Source organism: Bos indicus, chromosome 4 (assembly GCF_029378745.1).
Source record: "Bos indicus isolate NIAB-ARS_2022 breed Sahiwal x Tharparkar chromosome 4, NIAB-ARS_B.indTharparkar_mat_pri_1.0, whole genome shotgun sequence".
Taxonomy (NCBI): domain Eukaryota; kingdom Metazoa; phylum Chordata; class Mammalia; order Artiodactyla; family Bovidae; genus Bos; species Bos indicus.
Window position 1 is genome coordinate 92,729,493 of NC_091763.1, and position 14,860 is coordinate 92,744,352.

A 14,860-nucleotide genomic window follows, 5' to 3' on the forward strand; every position below is an offset into this window, starting at 1 on the left:
GTGTGTGTGCAAGGCGAGAGGGTCTCGGCGTCCCCCGCACTCTCTCTCCGGGATTCTATATTTTGCCATCCTTTGTTCTCAAAATAGGCGGCGAGCCTGCTCAGCGCTGCGCTCGGAACGGGTGGGGGCCGTAGCGAGCTCGCTGGCGCGCGCCGAGTTAGCGGCAGGGTTACAAACAGTCTCTCCCTGCTCCCCCGGCCTGAATTAATGTGTTACTATTTTGGGCGCGCCAGTGTTTCCAGGGGAAACCTAATGACGCAATGACGTCAATGCAGGTCAGCAGCAGACTCTCCGGGAGGGCGGGCGGGCTCCCGGCTTTCAGGCTCCGCGCAGTCTTCGGGCGGCAGGGCGCAGACGAGGTGGCGAAGGCGGCGGGCGCGGGGGCGAGGGAACCCCGGGCGGGACCGAGAACCAGAGGGCGCTCCCTCCTAGCGCCCGGACCCGGGTAACTTCCCGTCGCCCGGCACGGAGTTTCCTTGCTGCCCACGGACAGGAGGCGGCTTGGAGGGCAAGCGGGGTAACCCTCCACGCCCATCCCACCTTTATCCAGGGGGAACCAGAGGAGCCAGCAGGTTCGGACTCACTGAGAGGGCTCTACGCGGGGCCTCCCACGCACAGGTACGCGCAGGTCCTCAGGGTGTCCCCAGCATGGGGGAGGGAGACATTTACACTCATTCCTGTCCACACTCCTCTCGTGTTCTGGCACCGTAACTGGGAGTCTGGGGTCTGAGACCTAGCCCCTCCTCCTGTCTCCCCCACGTTTCTGAGCCTAGAAGCCGCTTCTCTGCTACTCTCCAGCACCTTATTCGGGTCGCAGGCTAGAACTGGGGCTTCTCGGCCGCTGGGCCTCCCTTAGAAGCGCCATCTGAGACCAGGAGACTAGGTGGAGAGGGACGACCAGGCCAGACGTGGGGGTGTGAGACTGGGTTGGGAGCCTCAACAGCCTGGAGGGGGAGCCTGTGCCCCTGTGCAGGGCGCGTGTATGGTACTGCTGGCGTGTACTTGGTGTGTGCGTGTCCTGGGAGCACGTCGTGTGTCCATGAGGTGTGTATGGTTGCTCTCATGGAAGTCTGCTGGGCGAGCGTGTCAGTGGCATAGGTGTGAGAACACCTCAGGAGCTCCTCCTTGACCAGTGTAGGAGTGTGGGGGGCCAGCGAGGGACCAGCCCGGGTCCAGGGTCTTTTCCCCCCAGCTCATCTGCCACGGCTGGCCAGGTCGCACCCTACCCCCAGCCAGGCTGTGGCCCACTTTGGCCCGACCTGGCTGTAGCTTCGTCTGGAATCACACTTCCTAAAAAAAAAAAAAAAAGCTCAACCTGCCTTCTTGCTCGAACTCACTGTGCCCTTCTCTCCTTGGAGCGTGAGTAGAAGGGGGAATTCATTTCCATCCACCCCTCCCCACCCGGACAAGGCTTAGGCTTGCTAACTGCTCCGCTCGGCGGCAGACCTCGTTTTCAGCACCAGAGTCCGGACAGCTCCACGCCCGCACTGGCACCGCCTCTTCCCTCCCAGAACTAGGTGCTGGGCCTGGGAATGAAGACTCCCTGCCTGGGCCTCTCTGGCTTCTAACTTAACTCCTAGATCTTCCCACCCCACTGCCCCCAACACACACACAAGTCTGGCCCTTGGCTCCCTTTCCCAGATCTCTGTCTGGAAGCTTGGAGGGGTAAAACCAGCCGGCGAAATCTCCAGAGCAGACTGCTAGGTGTCTCTGCGTTGAAGTCTAACTTCCTCCAAGGGATAGTGACTCTGAACAGAGGCTGCTAAGGCCCTGTTGCAAGTTCCCCATTCCCACCTCAGTTTATTAAAATTAAGTAAATAAAGCCAGATTCCTTCCCTGCAAAGGCAAACCAGCCTTCAGAAGACATTGTCAGGGTTTAGGATTTTCTGGATTCTCAAAACACAGTTCATGGCCTCTGTTATCCCTTCCTGGGGCTTCCCAGGTGGCACTAGGGGTAAATAACCCACCCGTCAATGCAGGAGACATAAAAGATTTGAGTTCGATCCCTGGGTCGGGAAGATCCCCTGGAGGAGGGCGTGGTAACCCACTCTGGTATTCTTGCCTGGAGAATCTGTGAACAGAGGAGCCTGGAGGGCTACAGTCCACGGGGTTGCAAAGAGTCAGACATGACAGAAGTGACTTAATTTGTTTTTCCTTCCCAGACGTTTTTATAGCCCTGCCCATTCCTGTTTCCCTAAATCTGGGCCTCAGCTAATGGAGGAGCAGTGAGGATGAGTCCTGTCTGCCTCTCTACCTCCCCCGGCAGTCAGTGTTCAGCTGAATGTCATGGCTTTGGAGCTCTAGATGGAGCAATGTCTGCATGAGTTCTCCCCAGAGCTGTGTCCTGGACTTCCCTGGAGGCCCCAAAAGTAATTTTAGTGGTTGCAGAACTCTGTGTAGCTCACACTCGCTGCACTGGCCACATAGAGACCTCCAAGAGAGCCCGCATTCCACACCACTCTACAAGTGGAATCCAGGATACAGCCAATCTACCTGTGGTTCTCTCCACTCCTGGTTTTCTTTGGCTGATGAAAGCACCAGAAGTAGTACTGGAATGTTGTCTCAGACACCTCTTTCCATTTGCTCAGATGTCTCCTTACTGTCATCCCAACTCCTCCAAGAAGAGCAGATTCAGAGATGGATGAGGGAAGCCAAAAAGTCACCTCTGTCCATCCTGCCCCACCCCACCCTATTTCAGAGACCCTTGGCAAGGCTGGGGACCATGAACCTCTTCCTCTGCCTGGAAATGAGAACATTCTTCCTCCCTAGACATCCTCTTCTCTCAGATAGCAGAGATTAGGCTAATCTTGTCAGAGCTGACCCGGGGACAGATCCAGGTGTTGTCTTTGTCCTACTGAGCCTATAGCACTAAAGGAGATCTGGGCTCAGGGAGGAGGGTGCCTCTTTACAGAAGCTCTGGGACTTGGAGTGAAGCGTGCACACTGCCAGCAGGAAATGGCCTTTTCTCTGAAGACGTCATTGTTCTGCTTGCTTCCGAGCTATCAGAGAGAGGAGAGAAAAGAAATCCCAGGCTAGGGACAGGGAAGGAGGGACAGTGACCCCAGTCCAGTGGCTTCCTTCTCACAAGGCAGAAGCCCAAGCCCAGCTCCTATGGCATCCTGAGTTTCCCCAGGTCACAAGGGGAATCAGAAAAGGGCTGTTATTCCAAAAGAATTAATTTTCATGATGAAGCTTTGTGTGGTGGGGGTGGTGGCAGTGTGGGTAACACGTGCAAACCGCAAGGGTATATGGCTTCCACTGAAGGACAGTACCCCCTTCCCTTCACCCCAGGATTTCTGCAGCTCAAACTTGGTCCTCTGGGTCACCATCTGCCTAGCCCCACTCCTGGCTACTTTCCAGGATGCTCTGGCTTCCTAGCTTCCTTCTGCAGAGTTAGGTAACATCTGGCTGTGGCCTCATGGGAATGCTGCCCAACGTCAGGCAGATAGATGTTCGCCCAGTGGACCTGAGCCTGGCATGTCCACTTGTGGGCACAATAGGGACCTGGGAGGAGAGGCAGGGAAGGTGAGTGGTCCCAGCCCACAGGAAGCCTGCATGTGACATTGCACTGGGTGAGGGGGAGAGCCCAGGTCTCTGAGATTGTCCTTGCCTGATCCAAGTCATCACTGGCCAGAGGAGCTTCAGTTCCACTTCCCAACCCTCCACCCTGCCTTCACCCCACCACTCCCGTCAGGTACTCAGCAGGAAGCTGGACTGACTCAGCACCATTCCCTGCATTAGCATGAGGCCTAGATTTGTTTAAGCAACTCTTTGTGCCCAGCCTCATTTTCTCCATCTGCATAATGGGATTAGCTGAAGCAGGGATGATCCCCACAGCTTAGGAGTCCCGACAGTCAGTAGCATCTGAAATCAGAGATAGTCAGCTCCTAGAATACCTGGGTTCCTGAGAGGCTCAGGATGCTGGTAACTTTCCTGCCTCCTGGCCAGGGTCTCAGCCTCTCCCTATGGATGGAAACCCAGGTCCTACCAGAGCAGCAAGAATGCAGGAACTCACTGCTACTAGCGAGGTGCCCATAGGAAGCATGTGTGAGGAACAGCTCTGGGCTGGCCAAAGTCACACAACTCTAACCCTCCACTCAGGGCTTTAGCTGGAAGCCCCCATCCCCACCCCCCAAAACAAAGAATAGGAGAGCAAAGTGGAAATTGTCCTAGAGTTTAGTCTTGGGGCCAAGAAGCTCAGGGTATTCCCTTCCATAAGGAATCACATAGAGGCATCCTGATCACCTCACTATCCATCAGTGGGACCCTTGGGCTCAGCAGGGACTGAGGCAAGGCACAGGTGAGCTGCAACAAGGTCAGTGTTCTCCTCCCTATGTGGAGCTTCCCAGGAAACACGGATCTCTTGCCCAAGGCTGACGTTTGGATTCTGCAACCCTCAGAAGGAAGACAAGGAGGGTGTCTCCTCAGCCAACAGGAGCAACCTCCGTCCACAGTGCGTCTGTTTCCCTAGAGGCTCCAGGTACAAGGTTGGCACTGACAGTGGGTTCTGAGTGACCTTGAACTAGTCATGTCTCTGCACAGCATGAAAACAGAGATATAGCATCTGCCCCTGCCCCTCACAGGCAGTAGTTAGGCTGATGAGTACAGTGAAGACAAGTGTCAGTGGGGCGGGGAGGGTATGGGTGGAGGACTGTTGACCCTAAGAGCCCAAGACAACCCCAGAAAGCTGTCTCCCCAAATGCTGTCTGGCCAAGTTCTGTTGTCAGAGTCTCGGCTTCTCTCTGTGCATGGAAGCTGAGCACCGCCATTCAGGAATATAAGAAAATACAAATGCACTAAATATGATGAGATGGTTGAACATACAATACCTGACCATGCACAGATGAGACTGGCAGCAGTTCATTAGTCACATACACTCACAGCCTGCAGTGTGGGTGGAGGAGGACACTGCATACCTTGCAGGGCCACGTGACAGCCACACCAGGCTTGCCCTCCGGAGCTGCCCTTGGGAGCAGAGCAAGCCAGCAGGGACTGTGTAGTATAGGTTTTACAGTAATAAGAGGGTGGATGCGTGTGGGCTAAGTCGCTTCAGTTGTGTCTGACTCTTTGCAACCCCAGGGACTGTAGCCCACCAGGCTCCTCTGTCCATGGGATTCTCCAGGCAAGAATACTGGAGTGGGTTGCTATGCCCTCCTCCAGGGAATCTTTCTGACCCAGGGATCAAACCGATGTCTCTTACATCTCCTGCATTGGCAGGGGGCAGGGGGTGGTGTTATTTACCACGAGTGCCACCTGGGAAGCTCAATAAGAGGTTGGGTGCCCCTGATTCTTGTGGGAGTCGTGATTGACTCATTTGACTAATTTCTTATTCAAATGGTGGTCCAGGGAACCCCGCCATCTCCAGGTGCCCAGGAAGGCCCTTTCCCTTTTTAGGACAAGATTCTCAGCTGCTTTGCTCCCAGCTGGGTGGTAACCAGAGAGGACTGAAGGCCCTCTTTGTTTCTTCTCGATCTTACACTGTGGGGCTAGGGAGTGGATTGGCACAACTCATTGGCATTTTTACCCTGGTAGTCGGGATGGGGACAATGTATGGGGCTGAATTGACCACGCTGATGGGGAGGCCTGGCTCTTAGCCCAGCTCCTCACTCACAGTGTGGCTTTGGGCAAACTTGTCCCTCTCTGGTCTCGGACGTGTCTGCAGGAACCAGAAGGGGTTGGTTGAACTTGAAGGCTCTTTCTGTTTTGTTGTACTGTGAACCTCAAAGATTCTAACTGTGAAATACAAGGCTCCATGCTCGCAGGTAGAGACATTTGAAGGCTGGAGGTGGGAGGGCATTTTTGCTCCCTTAGAGTTGGGGTGAGTGATGGGGACTTAGTTCCTTGGGGTGAATAGATTCTGAAATGCTAGGAGTGTAGGTCAAGACCCTCCCCCAGCCCTTAGCCCAGTCAGGGTCTCATGTGTCCCAGGAAATTGGGCTTTTTCCAGAAGAGGCCTATTTCCAGAAGATGTGCTAGATACTAGACGTGCTAGAAGAGTTTGTGTGGTTTGGCTGTTGAGAAAATCAAAACAGAAAGCTGTCTGGTTTTCAGAACATGGAAGCCCCCAGCCCATACTCAATTAAAACAGGTAGGCCTTCCCATCCAGTCTCACAGGAGCACTTGCTGTTCCTTTTACTTCCTCTTTCCCTTCCTGGAGGCTTGCAGGATTTATCTCTGCCTGCAATGCAGGAGACCCAGGTTTGATCCCTGGGTCAGGAAGATCCCCTGGAGAAGGGAATGGCAACCTACTTCAGTATTCTTGCTTGGAGATTTCCATGGACAGAGGAGCCTGACGGGCTATATTCCATGCAGTCACAAAGAGTCAGACACAACTGAGCAATCAACACACAGGCAATTTCAAGATTCCCTGGTACTGAGAACTCAGAGCCTGTTCCTAGCCCTTCTTCACACACTGGGGCTCTGGGTTTCTGCTGCTTCCAGAGACAGAAATGTGCCGGCTTGGTCCAAGGCCTTTGTACGTGTATATATGATGCTGATAAAATTGAAAATGATCATCATAGCAGCTGAGGAAGCTAAGCCCAAGCTCAGGCAGCCAGGGGTGGGGAGTGCTGGTAGGAGGCCAGTCTTGAACCTGCTCTTTTTGTGTTCATTTTACACCCTTCCCACAGCACCAGCATAGATTTGCAGAGACAGCTCATCAGAAAGGAGCCTGTGCAAACCCGCAGGCTCCCTGCTATGGGTCAGGTGGCCGCGCCGCGGTGAGTGCGGAGAACAGCGGGTGTGCCCTGTCTCTTCGCAGGGCCAACCAGCCCACTGTGCAGCATCCAGGCTGCAGGCCAGAATGCCTTGCAGGGGTCGTGTTTGATTCCACCTCTCAGCCTGCCTACGAATGCAGGTCCCTGGGACGTCCCTGGTGGCCTGGGCTGCTCCTGAACCATCTGCTTCCTAACCAGACCTGCCAGAGACTGTGCCCAGCCATGGGCCTCCGAAGCCAAGCCAATAGGTGGGGACACGAGTGGTGACCACATATGAGAGACGTGCAGACAGGCTCCTGTGCGGCCATTTTTCCCCATTTCATTTCCCTTTCCACTCCAGAAGACTTAAAATTAAAAATTGGGGGAGAGAATAATACAGAAGCATGTACACTACCATGTATAAAATAGATAACCAATGGGAATTTGCTGTATTCAAATCAGAGCCCTGTAACAACCAAGATGGGTAGGAAGGGGAGAGAGGTGAGGGAAGTTCAAGAGGGAGGGGACACATGTATACCTGTGACTGACTCATGTTGATGTATGGCAGAGCCAACACAGTACTGTGAAGCAATTTTCCTTCAGTTAAAAATAAATGAGTTTGGGGAAAAAGGAAAAAACAAAAATTGGGGCAAGCAGGGCACATATTTTTAATCTCATTTTAGTGATGAGGCTGAATTAACCACTCCAAAATTATACATCACTGGATAGCCAAGACTGGGGTCTGACTTCACACCTTTTCAGTATCCTGGACTCCTCATCCCTCCAACCTGCAGCTGTTCCTCAGAGCCAGGCCTGAAAACAATGAATTGCAACCCTGACTGCATATTAGAATCACCCAAGGGCTTTAAAAACATTCAGGTCCAAACCCCAGAGATTCTGATTTAATTGATCTGGGTGGGTCCCAGGCTTCAGTAGGTGATTAAAAGCTCCCCAGCTGCTTCTAACAAGTACCCAGGACTGTGAATCATCATAGGCAAACTCAGAGGTGGCTCAGGGTAGGAGTTCCCTGGCTTTTCTGCACATTGGAATCATCTGGGAATCTTTAATAATATTGCTGCCTGGCTCCCTCCCACAGACATTCTGATCTAGTGTGGCATGCACCCTGGGCGTCCGGATTTTTTTTTTTTTTTTAAGCTCTCCAGGTGATTCCAATAGTCAACAAGTTTGGAAACCATTGGCATAGGCTAAGACCCGGCTCCTTGACATGTGGCCTATGGACAGCAGCCTCAGGATCACCTAGGAGCCTGTTAGCAGTGCAGAATCTCAGAATCTCTGGACCTGCTGAATCAGAATCCGCATTTTAACACGATTTCCAGGTAATTTGTATGCACAGTCAAATCTGGCCTATGGAATGACAAAAAGGCAGATGAAGGCATAATTTTTTAATCAACCCATCTGCTCGTTCATTTATTCAGTCATTATACTGATAATCACAGAGCACTGGCTGTGTGCTAGCACTGTGCCGAGCACTGCTTATTCAAAGATGAATAAGGCTAGGGATGCGATGAGAACGGAGCTGTCACAACCCGAGGGCAATGCCAGTGCCCATGGGAGCGGAAAGGATGTACTGTATGAGAGAGAACAAGGACTAGTGCCTTTCACTCTCTGGAGAGCAAAGGGCTCATCTTATAAGACAGGTGTGTTCAGGGGCTACGGAGACTCGGGATGGCTGCTGTGGAGGTGGGTGCACGGGATAGAAAAGGGGTTCCATGCCCCCCAAGGAGCCTCAGCTTGAGCTGTGGACAATGAGGTGCCTGTGGAGGCTGTAGGTAAGACAGAGGAGAGTGTCCTGACTCAGATGGGTCTTCTAAAGAGAGCTGTGAAAAATCAAGTGGAAGGACTGGAGTGGAAGAAATCTGGTGGCTGTGGAGACCAAATGGAACATAGAAAGAGGTCCAGTGATGAGGAGGTGGCTGAAAGGATGGAGAAGAGGGCCAGGTTTGGGAGAGGCTTCTGAGGGAAGATCAGCAGGACTTAGGGGCAGGCTGCATGTGGGCTAGCAGAGAAGGCAATGGCACCCCACTCCAGTACTCTTGCCTGGAAAATCCCATGGACGGAGGAGCCTGGTAGGCTGCAGTCCATGGGGTCGCTAGGAGTCGGACACAACTGAGCAACTTCACTTTCACTTTTCACTTTCACGCATTGGAGGAGGAGATGGCAACCCACTCCAGTGTTCTTGCCTGGAGAATCCCAGGGACGGGGGAGCCTGGTGGGCTGCCATCTATGGGGTCACACAGAGTCGGACATGACTGAAGTGACTTAGCAGCAGCAGCATGCGGGCTGGAAGGGAGAGAAGTAAGCGTGGCTTCTATGTGAGCAGTTTAGGCATCCAGGTGAAGGTGGCACCATCAGCTGAGGTGAAGAAACAGGAAGCTGGGCGACTTTGAGCAGGCTGAGAGGCCACTGTGTGTTTGGGACTGGAGCTAAGGAGACAGGCTGAGGCTGGCTGGGGATCTGGGAGTCAACAGCGTTCAAGGGTCATTGAAGTCATAGGAATGAGTGAGATAATTTAAAGACAGAGGAAGTGGGGAGAGAGAGAATACTGGGGCCTGACAGTTTAAGGAGAGATTGGAGGAGGAGGAGAAAAGGAGGGGGGGCAGGAAGGAGGTGGAAAAGTGGGAAGGAGCCAGTAAAGACAGGCTGGCAAGAATGAATCAGAAAAGGAAAAAGAACACCAAGACAGAGGATGCCTGAAAATAACAAAACATTTTTGTGGAGTAAAATGCTGCAGAGAATTCTGGAGATGAAGAATGAAAGCTGGAGTTGGGAATTAGATCATTATTGACTCGGTGCTCTCAGTGGCGCACGGGTAGAGGGACCAGGTCGTAGTGGGTCTAGGGGGTTGAGAAAGGGGACACAGAAAGTGTAGATTCGTCTCCATCGTTGGTGGGAAGAGGGAGGGGGGATAGAGCAGTAGTTTAAAAAAGATGTAGGACAAAGGGGTTTCTGTATCCTGTTTAGGTTGGAGAAGATGAGCCATTCCTTTTTTTTTTAATTATTTTATTGGGGTATACTTGCTCTACTGTGCAGTTTTGGTTTCTGCTGTACAATAAAGTGAATCAGCCATATGTATACATGTGTCTCCTCCCTCTTGAGCCTCCCTGCCCGCCATCCCACCCCTCTAGATGATCACAGAGCACCAAGCTGAGCTCCCTGCGTTATGCAGAAGCTTCCCTCTACCTAGCTATTTACATGGTTTCATATATCTGTCAATCCCAATCTTCCAGTTCATGCTACTTCCTCTTCTCCAGCCCCACCTCCACACATCTGTTCACCGCATCTGCATCTCTATTCCCGCCCTTGGTAATAGGTTTGTCTGTACCATTTCTCTAGACTCCACATATATGCATCAATATACACGATTTGTTTGAGCCCACTTCTGAGTTAAGAGGAAAGAATTAAAAGTGGTTAAAAATAGCGGGGACAGAAAATAACTATCTTCTACCAGGGAGGGGGAGATGCAGTTCAGACCAAAGAGGGAGGAATTCATCGTAGAGAAGAGAGGGATATTAAAACAGTTCCCATGAGTGTGGGGCAAATTACCTACGGATAGCCAGGAGGGAGTGCCTGGCTGAGCAACCTCAGGAGACCCGAGACGTTCTGGGAGCAGGACAGAAGCGGTAGAGCCAGCCAGGCAAGAACCTTTATGTGTTGAAACACATACTCCTATATTACAATTGTGTCATTTTAATTTTTGCATGTCAATTAGAGAAATGTATTGATTTTTTTATTGAATGAAAGATTCTTTAAATTCAGTAGTACTTTATAATTTTCAAAAGTTTCACATACATGATTTCATGTAATCCCATGCGTGCCTGCGTGGTAAGTCGCTTCTGTCGGGTCTGACTCTTTGCGACCCTATGGGCTGTAGCCCACCAGCCTCCTCTGTCCATGGGGATTCTCCAGGCAAGAATACTGGAGTGGGTTGCTGTGCCCTCCTCCAGGGGATCTTCCCGACCCAGGGTCGAACCCATGTCTCTTTGTCTCCTGCATTGGCAGGCGGGTTCTTTACCACTAGCGCCACCTGGGAAGCCCATGTAATCCTATAATAACCCTTTTTATCCTTCACCCCTATCTTGCTCCTCCCCTTCTCACTCTTCCCACTGGTCACCACTTATTTGTTCTCTATGAGTCTGCTTCTTTTTTGTTAATATTCACTAGTTTGTTATATTTTTTAGATTCTACATATTAGTGATCGTATAGTATTTGTCTTTGACTTACTGCACTTAGCACAATGCCCTCAGAGTCCATCCACATTGCTGCAAATGAAAAAATTTCAATTTTTTAATAGCTGAGTAGTATTCCATTCTGTGTCTGCGTGTGTGTGTGTACCATATTGTCTTTATCCATTCATCTGTTGATGGAAAGTTAGGTTGTTTCCTTACCTTGGCAATTGTAAATAATGCTGCTACGAACATTGGCGTGAATGTATCTTTTCAAATTAGTGTTTTTGTTCTTCTCAGATATATACTCAGGAGTGAAATTCCTGAGTTATATGGTTGTTCTATTTCTAATTATTTAAGAACCCTGCATACTGTTTTCCACAGTGGCTATACCAATTTACATTGTACTCATTTTCTAAAAATATCTTTTAGGTAACTTTACTTTTTAAAATACTCTTTACTCTTTTACTCTTTAAAATACTATACTACTATTTTGGTATAGTATAATAAAGAGGATATTATCAACTATTTACTATAAAAGAAGCTGTTTTAACTCTGGCAGAATTAGGAAAGAATCTAGTCTAATATCTCAACCAGTGAGAGATCTCTCTCTCTACAGTAACTCTAATAGCTGGTTGCCTAGCTCTGCTTGGCTATTTCCAGAGCAAGGAACTCATCTTCTCTCCAGTGATCTGTTCCATCAGCTGAGAAATGAAGAGGCTTGCATGTAAGGAGCTGAACCTGTCATTGAATAACTCTCCGTACCTCACTAGTCCAACTTATGTCCTCTGAGGCCACAAAGAAAGTATCAGTCCTCCGGCATGAGATCTCTTTGATATTTGCATGTGGCCAGAAACCCCATGCATATCCCCTTCTGGCCCCTTCACTCTCTTCTCTTCTCCAGACAAAATGTCTGCAGGCCCCCATCATTCTGTGTATGACACTTTGCTCTCCTGGCCGTCACACACTGTATTAAGCATGAGGGCTTCAGAGAGACCAGGAGGTTGCATTCTGCTCGGGAGATACTTTACAGACTGCCGACTTACGCCATTCATTGTGTTCAGCTCTAGGGACCCAAAGATGATTGAGAAACAGCTATGGTCCCTGGAAGCTCAGCCACATGAAGTGGCACATGGAACAGAGTCCTATCTCCCTTCTTTCTCAAAATACCTCTAGACTTATAGGAAGGGGATATTCTTTTCTTAAAAAATACAGAGATTTCCCTGGCGATCCAGAGGTTAAGACTCCATGCTTTCAATGCAGGGGTCATGGGTTCAATCCCTGGTCAGGGAACTAAGATCCCATATGCTACATGTCATGGCCAAAAAAATAAATAAACACAATAAAGTAATTAAAAAATACAATGATGAGGAGAGGCCATCAGCAGATGAGAGGTTTCCACAAAATTCTAGAAGACTAAGAGCAGCTGGAGGTCTGAAACAGTCATATAGAAGAGTGGAGAAAGCATCAGCTTAGAGAACTCAGAGAAGGGACAGTAGATGAGAAGGGGCTGATGTACTCCTGAGAACCCCTGAGAACTGGTCCCCACAGGGCCGGGCATGGCAGAAGGCAAGAATGAGATCTGATGCCAGAGTAGGGAGATTATTTGAACGTCTGCTTATGTAACTGTCAACCCATACCACCAGATTACCAGGTCTCCAGCCCTCACTCACGTGATTGGAGGTTTCTTCTAGGAAAACTGAGTGGCCCCAGAAACAGGCATGTGAAGATCCCCAGAGAACAACCAGCTCCTGCTGAGAACCCAAGAGCCAAACTCAGCTACTGAGGAAACCCCCAACACACACAGAACTCCCAAATGACATTTCAGTGTCTTATTTTTCAATATATGAATCGACACAGCCAAAGATAACTCACCCCCCAAGGACAGTCTCCACCATAATGAGACTGAGGGAAACACGGAGAAAGAAGACCCCTGAGGAAATGGAAATAACCGAAGAACAGAAAAGAATTCAAACAAAACGAGCACAGCCTCTAATTAATGTCCACAGAGACAGTACCAAAAGGGAAAACTCAGAGGACAAGAAAGTGCTCTTGGAAATGAAAACATTTTAAGAATGGCTGCCAAAATAATATATTCAGTTAAATTAAAGATAAAATTACGGAAATTTCCTCGAAAGCAGAAGATGAAGATTCAGTAGCATTCAAAGATGAAGTTGAGGAAATAACCCAGAAAGCAGAATAGCAGGATAGATGAAAAAGAAAATAGAAATGAAAAGAGAATCCATTTGGTAGGTTCACATGGGACTAATAGGAGTTCCAGAAAGAGAGAACAAAGAACTCTGAGGGGAAGAAACTATCAAATCAATAACACAAGAAAATTACCAACCCTGAAGTTTAGAGGTCTTTATAAAGAATAAAATCAGCAGTGTATGTCAACCTAAAATTTCAGTGTATCAGGAACAAAGAAAATAACCCAAAAATGTTCAGAGAGAAAATATAAAAGCCCATGAACATTACAGAGGCAAGAGAATTCTTTTTTTTTTTTCTTCAAGAGACTCCAAAATACAGAGGAACCAGAACTTCAAAATTCAGAGGGAAGGTAATTTCAACCCAGAATTCAACACATGACAAATTATTATCTTCTAGCACAGAATAAAGACATTTTAAAGATTATAAGGGCCCAGACAGTAAAGAATCTACTGGCAATGCAGACCTGGGTTTGACCCCTGGGTTGGGAAGATCCCATGGAGAAGGGAATGGCTACCCACTCCAGAATTCTTGCCTGGAGAATTCCATGGACAGAGGAGCCTGGTGGGCTATAGTCCATGGGGTCACAAAGAGTTGGACATGACTGAGTGACGAACACTTTCACTTTCAACACATCAGTTAAGCAAGTTGTTAATAATGTACTCCTCAAAATAAAGGTGGAAGCAAAGAAAGGTGGACAGAAAATTTCAGAAGCAGTGGCTACAATCTGGAAAGCAATTGGGAGATGTCTCTGGCTGATAGCTGAGCCCAGGGAGCTGCTATGCTGTCCAGTTGGGAGCCCAATGAGAGAGGGCTCATGGCAGGGGGTTTCTCAAAATTAAAGTAACCAAGGCACCAGAGCTTCTGAATAAAGCATAAGCCTTATATAAAGCATGGAGAACTGTTTGAAGGAGATCATGGGAAGAAATAAAATAGAGCCAATTAGCAAGTCCTGGAAAAGCAAAAAAACCTACACACGCAAAGCTTAAACCTTGTATGCTAATTGATTCTGCTGTGGCCATGTTTGCATAGTCACCAAAATGTAAACACTAATTAACCAAAGATGGTGATAGACCAGGAGAGGTAAGGTGTGGGCAGCGAAATGCAAGTGTACCCTCATCTGTTATATAAGAAGTACATCTGCGGGTAAGCATCTATTCATATGCTCATGAGCCATTTTTATTTCCTCTTCTGCTTTGTGTTTTGATTATTTTTCTGTTTATTTCAACCAAATTTTCATCTAGCTTAATGATAAAACCATAGAAGTGGTCCCATTTGGGTAAGGAGCAGTTAGATGAAGTGTTAACTATAAGAGAAAGAAGTGAAGCACCAAATTAGAAAACAGAAAGTAAAATTGTATCCTTCATGTAAAATGATGTGATTACATAACTTGAAAACCCAAGAGAATCAATGGAAAAAAATTGCAAATAGTAAGAATTCTATAGGATTGCTGATGCAAAATTAATATGGCAAATTAACAGCATTCTTCAATAAAACAATCAGAAGTTTTAAAATATAACAGAGAGGAAAACCAATTGTAATAGCAATAAAGGGCAAGATCCATTATTAAGAATTTTGAGACGTTCAGTAATGCAATAGAACTCATCAAATGAAGATGAAAAACTTCTTGGGCTGGAAAATGTTGATCTTAAGTATAATGATGTTAATTCTTCTTAAATTATGCAATATCTAGATAATACCTACATAATTATTTCTTGAAACCAGACAAGCTTATTCTCAAGTTGATATGGAAAAATAAACATGCTTGAAGAA

At 48.6% G+C, this 14,860-nt stretch overlaps 1 long non-coding RNA gene across 1 annotated transcript in view; it reads left to right on the forward strand.

Annotated features, from left to right (window-relative positions):
* The first annotated feature begins 343 nt into the window (after window positions 1–343).
* Window positions 344–14,860, forward strand: part of LOC139182756 (uncharacterized) — a 32,644-nt gene continuing 18,127 nt past the window's right edge. Inside the window, exon 1 of the long non-coding RNA XR_011566300.1 lies at window positions 344–618. This is a non-coding gene — a long non-coding RNA (uncharacterized lncRNA). The remainder of the gene's footprint in view (window positions 619–14,860) is intronic.